The 6,523-nt window shown below is 46.0% G+C and overlaps 1 protein-coding gene across 5 annotated transcripts in view; it reads left to right on the top strand.

Annotated features, from left to right (window-relative positions):
• Nucleotides 1-404: 404 nt before the first annotated feature.
• The window catches only part of LOC138774439 (sodium/calcium exchanger 1), a 275,568-nt gene continuing 269,449 nt past the window's right edge, over nt 405-6,523 (top strand). For 4 of the 5 annotated variants that reach the window (XM_069955309.1, XM_069955308.1, XM_069955307.1 and 1 more), the window contains exon 1: nt 5,248-5,495. The gene's annotated coding sequence lies outside the window, so the exon portion shown is untranslated. Of the gene's footprint in view, nt 496-5,247; nt 5,496-6,523 lie in introns of those variants that run through there. The other variant, XM_069955305.1, reaches the window with a different exon arrangement.

The following is a 6,523-nucleotide window of genomic DNA, read 5'->3' as shown; positions in this document are numbered from 1 at the left end:
GATGCTTTACATCTTATAGGGAGAGCTTTATCAAACATGGTGTAAAGTAAAACTGTCTCAGTTGCCCCTAGCAACCAATCAGATTCCACCTTTCATTTTCCAAAGAGTCTGTGAGCAAAGAAAGGTGGAATCTGGTTGCTAGGGGCAACTGAGCCAGTTTTACTTTACACCATGTTTGATAAAGCTCTCCCATTGAGTGTATACATAGGTTATGTTTAGTAAGAGCCCAGACAAGCAGGTGTATATTTTCTGTTTTCTATTGCTCGTGTCATATGTTGAAGTGCTTGTACAACTTTATGACCACTTCTTATCTTTGGACTAAATAAAGGCAACTTTGGACTTTTACACCAGTAAAGCCTGTGAACTGTCATTGCCAACCTCGCCCCACTCACACAGATCCTATCCTGTGTATTGCATAGTGTATATACAATGTCGTGCACTGATTGGCTGTGCGGGACCTCCAGGAGCCTCAGACGCGGCCGGATCGTGGTGCGGGTAATGTATTATCCGGAGCGGCGGGGGTAAATGGGGCCGGCACTTACATACTGGCAGTAGGATGACAATCCCGCAGCCAGTATGTAATCACATTGAAATTCACAGGGGAGGGATCCGCTGCGGATTTAGCTGCAAGTTTGCAGCGTTAAATCCGCTGCGGATACGCCCGTGTGAGTTTACCCTAAATTTGGATTTAATATGTACAGTATGGTAACAAAGCATTCATCAGCCAATGGATGCAGCAAAGAAACCAATAATTCTTGGCACAAGAGATGAGCAAATCACTCGGAAATTCGTTTTGTGAATATTTGCAAATACCATACAAACAAATCTCATTAAAACAGGCAAACTATAGTAGCTACGGATTTTTTTTTAACAGCTGTTGCTGTGACAGTGTCAAAATTGAAAAATTTCAATTTAAAAAAAAATGTCAATCAGCCTGTCAATCATTCAATTTCCACCACGGACAGTAGTGGACGTTGGTGGATCAGCAGCATAATATCAATGTTCTCCCAGGACAGCAGTGGACATTGGTAAATGAGCAGCCAGTGAGGTATTAAGATGGACACTGTGTTCACTGTAACTTTCTATAATGCACAACCAGCACCCAGTGACTTTGTATAATGAACAAGTCACTTGGTATACTGCATAATGACTTCACTGCTCCCACAGAAAACCACCTACAATACACCATCCTCTCCTCTCTGTCCCTATCTCTCTGTATTTCTCTCCCTGCACTAACTACCTGCTGAAACCTACTCTCCACAATACACAAGTGACTGGCCGCCTCCAGGAAGCCAATCACCTTATATAGAGGGGGAGGGGGGGGTTTGGTGAGATCACAGTGGGGCCTTCAGGTGATTGGACGGACGCTAGGGATTATAGATAATCCCTTGCCCCGACAAAACACAGTACTGTAAGATAACTTGTGCAGCCACCATGTTTAGCGAATTTGACGAATTTGGCGAATTTGCATATCGCTACAAAGCAAATTCAATGCTCGATTCTCTAAGAAATGGAATTAATCAGATTCGCTTCGCTCATCTCTACTTGGCGCTGTTCATGAGTGAGAGGCCAATTGTTGGACATTCACTATTATTGATGGCGCTCAGTGAAAATATATTTTTCCGAATACCGCAGCTTTTTTTTTACTCTTATGAAGGTATTTATCAGTACTGTATGACACATTATTAGTATGTACTGTATATAACCGGTCATGTAAGTATGGTGGTATATTCTTATACTGTATGGTGGTATAAAGTATCATTTATATTTATAGCGTGCTGGTTAGTTGCATTATCTAATTATCTATTACAAGGGGAACAGTGCATCCACGTGTATCAGCAGTGACATGTGCATGCTTATATCTATGCAAAATCTTCAATATACCCCTTGGCACAGTCTATGGCCATATTCAGATTGACTTATTTTTGCTACCGTGTTATGTGTTTAAAACCAGGACTTAGGTAACCACAGACTTCTATAATAATCTAAGGTTAATTTTGTCTTATTTCTTGTTGATGCTAAGATTCAGCCATGTTATAGTCACCTGAATGTGGCCTACAGGTGTTCTTGGGACTGAGATGGGTAAGAAAATTCCCAGAGCTATATACAGGATTCAGGGCTCGGTGTGTTTTACACAAATGTATCGGCTGGGCATCAAAGGACCACAGGTCAAAAGGTTGTGTAAAACTGGTCTCAGTGAAACTCAGGACACCAGAGCCCCATAAGTGAACAATAATGGACTGAGAGTGTCTAAGGCAGCATGAACTCTGAATACAGTCCTGACCATTTAAGAATGGGGCCTAAACACCCCAATAATCCCTGTATGTTATATTATGTGTTTATTCCATATACAGTTATAGACATAAGATAGTTGTCAGCATTATTGACGGACAGCTATCATTCCTGTCCCCTCAGTGCTCGGCATGCTCGGCTGAGCATGCATGTTGCTTGGGTGACTCAGGAGCTCCTATTCTGGCTGTACAGTCTTACCCTAGAGGATCAGACTGACATTTAGCATCACTCTCTGGTAAGACATTGATAATTTATTTCAGTGTTCCTGACAAACGGTTAAGCTGACCTTACACGAGAAATTTTGGATGGCCATGAATGGCAATTTACACTATTTTTTTTTGCTATCAGGAAATAATGTGACAAATGACAAAAGTTGCTGCCATTTTTCCTTTTTTCCTTTTTTCAGTGTCTTTACATCATCAAAAGACACTGAACCCAGGCCACAAAGCAATGCAGAAATCAATCTGCCATTTAAAGCCCTATCACACAAAGCCATTATCGTCTGTATTTGGCCGATACGGCTGATAAATGTTTTGTGTAATAGAAGAGAATGATCAGACGACATGCACTATGTCGGCTGATCGTTGTCTTTCAACAGGCTGAAACGCCAATGGCCAGCCTTGCAACGATCTGTGGCCGTCGCTCTGTGCATTAGGAGTGGCGGCAGCAGACTGCCGCTGTCTCCTATGGGCTGCCCCGACAATCTGACAATTACCCAGACAGCCTTTCTGCTGCCGCCCCGGCTTTTGCCCACTCTTCCTTGCTCGCTGTCGGTGTGTGTAATAGTGCGAGCGATCCTCAGCAAATCCACAACACATCTGCAGCATTTCAGTCAATGTTTACACAATATTGTGTTCTCCCTGTTTAAAATTATGTCTTTTATTTTGAGTTTAAAATAGTGTCTTTTTAGTGTTTTTTTGCTCTCTGTCCGTCTGTCAGTGCAATGACGGCTGTTGGTACATTATTCTAGTTTAGGTGGACTGATTGCCCTTTGGGTGTGTCTTTAATTGAAAAGCCATTGAATTAAAAAAAAAATACGGTGAAAGGATGGTGAAAAAAGAAAAACTGTGTGTAACTAAAAAAATAATGTCCATTCTTTGCAATAGACATCCAAAAATAATTGTCATGATCATTATTTTGAGTGTGCATCAGATGTCCGTCATTCCATTGACCCCCATCCCTACACACTACCCATCCTGGCTGCCCCCTTACTTACACACTACCCATCCTGGCTGCCCCCATACTCACACACTACCCATCCCGGCTGACCCCCATCCCTACACACTATCCATCTATTTCTATTATTATTACATCTATGTGTATAATATCTAGTGTATTGTGCTGCTGCAGAGCACCTTCTCCATAGCTGACTATTACTATCATTATTATTACATCTATGTGTATAATATCCATTGTACTGTATTGTGCTGCAGAGCATCTCCTCCATAGCTGACTATAGATACTATAATATCTATTGTACTGTAGATTGTTATAGTGACCTGTCTGTATATCTCTCTGTGCCCTATACTTACATATATGTATTATTATTATCAATGTTTCCTATCTGTGTGTGTATATATATATATATATATATATATATATATATATAGATACATTATATAGGTACATTATTCTAGTTTAGGTGGACTGATTGCCCTTTGGGTGTGTCTTTAATTGAAAAGCCATTTAATTAAAAAAAAAATACGGTGAAAGGACGGTGAAAAAAAAAAACTGTGTGTAACTAAAAAATAACGTCCACTCTTTGCTATAGACATCCAAAATAATTGTCATGAATCATGATCATTATTTTGAGTGTGCATCAGACGTCCGTCATTCCATTGACCCCCATCCCTAAACACTACCCATCCTGGCTGCCCCCTTACTCACACACTACCCATCCTGACTGCCCATACACTCACACAATACCCATCCTGGCTGACCCCCATCCCTACACACTACCCATCCTGGCTGCCCCCATCCCTACACACTACCCATCCTGGCTGACCCCCATCCCTACACCCTACCCATCCTGGCTGCCCCCATCCCTACACACTACCCATCCTGGCTACCCCCATCCCTACACACTACCCATCCTGGCTTCCCACTATACTCACACACTACCCATCCTGGCTGACCCCCATCCCCACACACTACCCATCCTGGCTGACCCCCATCCCTATACACTACCAAATCCCAAAATCCCACACACAATATCGCACCTGACCCCCCAGTGATCCTCCAGGTAATCAGGATGCCCAATGCCGCGATCGCCAATGTACGACCACCAGGTGATGTCATTGGTGCACGCTTCCCGAGGTAGGGCAGGAGCGTGGCTCACATTCAATAGACGAGTGCAGTATGCGGGGCACACCGCGGCTGTTGGTGGCAGGACATCTTATCAGGCACCTGGTATATGGGTGGATGGACAATACATATCACCTATGCGCCGTGGCTGAGGCTCAGAGTCCGAGCCTGAAGGGCCCCTCTGCTGGCCTGGGCCCCTGTGCAGCTGAACCGACTGCACAAGTGGTATGTCCGCCAATTCTCCAAGCAACCCCTTTAATGTCACTGCTCCCCCAATCTAGAGATGTTCTTTAGGCACAGCTCTATCCATAGCTATTGTAAGGCCTTTAAATGGGATAGGAATGCTCTTCATACAGATGTAAAATGAGTTATTGTTCACAGGAGGGAGAAGAGACTGTTACTTTTTCTTCTTTGACTAAAACTGCTGAAATGTGAGGGGATCTGTAACTTGGAGCAATGGTGTAAGTGTGATCAATGGGGTGGGAGTGTCTGGATGGTGATAAGAGGGCTGGCTCCCAGCCATGATGCACTGCAAAGCCTGAGTCCCTCACTCACAATCCAGAGGAAATCGGAAAATATTCCCAAGCAGCCCAGACAGCTGGGGGGAAAGCACAGGGAGGGAGGCAGAGGCAGAGCAACTACTCCTGAGGATCCAGGAAAGTGTGTGAGAGGAGGAGGATGAGGAGAAGAGCAGCAGCAGCAGCAGCAGTGTGTGAGTGTGCGCCTGTGTGTGAGTGTGCTGCCTCCTCTCTCTGCTGCTAGCTGTGGGCTCTGCATGGCAGTCTCTGCAAGGACTCTATCCCCTCTGGTCAAGGCGGCTTCTTCCTGATCTGGACCTATATAAAGGTGGATGTGAGGGAAGCTCCTGCTGTCACACACCCTGGACTCTACACTACAAGGTATGCCATGCTCATTGCCATCGCTATGGAGTAGCCATGGACGTGCTGTGTGTAGTAGTGGAGAATATTCCTCCTCTGCTGCCACTCATCCTGACGACTGTGCAGATTAGGCGCCTAATGCGATTACTGCTGCATTAATGAAAGGGAAAAGGGGCTTGTGGTGCCCTTCAGTGTGCCCGGAGCTGCCCTCATGCCCCTCAGTGTGCCCGGAGCTGCCCTCATGTCCGTGCCCGGAGCTGCCCTCATGCCCCTCAGTATGCCGGGAGCTGCCCTCATGCCCCTCAGTGTGCCCGGAGCAGCCCTCATGCCCCTCAGTGTGCCCGGGGCTGCCCTCATGCCCCTCAGTGTGCCCGGAGCTGCCCTCATGCCCCTCAGTGTGCCCGGAGCTGCCCTCATGCCCCTCAGTGTGCCCGGAGCTGCCCTCATGCCCCTCAGTGTGCCCGGAGCTGCCCTCATGTCCGTGCCCGGAGCTGCCCTCATGCCCCTCAGTGTGCCCGGAGCTGCCCTCATGCCCCTCAGTATGGCGGGAGCTGCCCTCATGCCCCTCAGGGTGCCCGGAGCTGCCCTCATGCCCCTCAGGGTGCCCGGAGCTGCCCTCATGCCCGTGCCCGGCCGGTAAGCTGTGCGGCTCATTGATCCATCCTTACCGCACGCTGCTGCAGCACCGGGATCCCCCGAACTTTCAGTCACTGCACATTGTACTGTGCTGCTGCAGAGCATCTTATCTAGTGTACTGTGCTGCTGCAGAGCATCTTATCTAGTGTACTGTGCTGCTGCAGAGCATCTTATCTAGTGTACTGTGCTGCTGCAGAGCATCTCCTCCATAGCTGACCATTACTATTATTATTACATCTATGCGTATAATAGCTAGTGTACTGTGCTGCTGCAGAGCATCTCCTTCATAGCTAATTATTACTATTACTATTATTACATCTATGTGTATAATATCCATTGTACTGTATTGTGCTGCAGAGCATCTCCTCCATAGCTGACTATTAGATTATTACTATCATTACTAATATTACATC

Source organism: Dendropsophus ebraccatus, chromosome 15, assembly GCF_027789765.1.
Source record: "Dendropsophus ebraccatus isolate aDenEbr1 chromosome 15, aDenEbr1.pat, whole genome shotgun sequence".
Taxonomy (NCBI): Eukaryota; Metazoa; Chordata; class Amphibia; order Anura; family Hylidae; genus Dendropsophus; species Dendropsophus ebraccatus.
The sequence above is the reverse complement of the archived record's forward strand: the minus strand, read 5'-3'. Positions and strand labels throughout refer to the sequence as shown.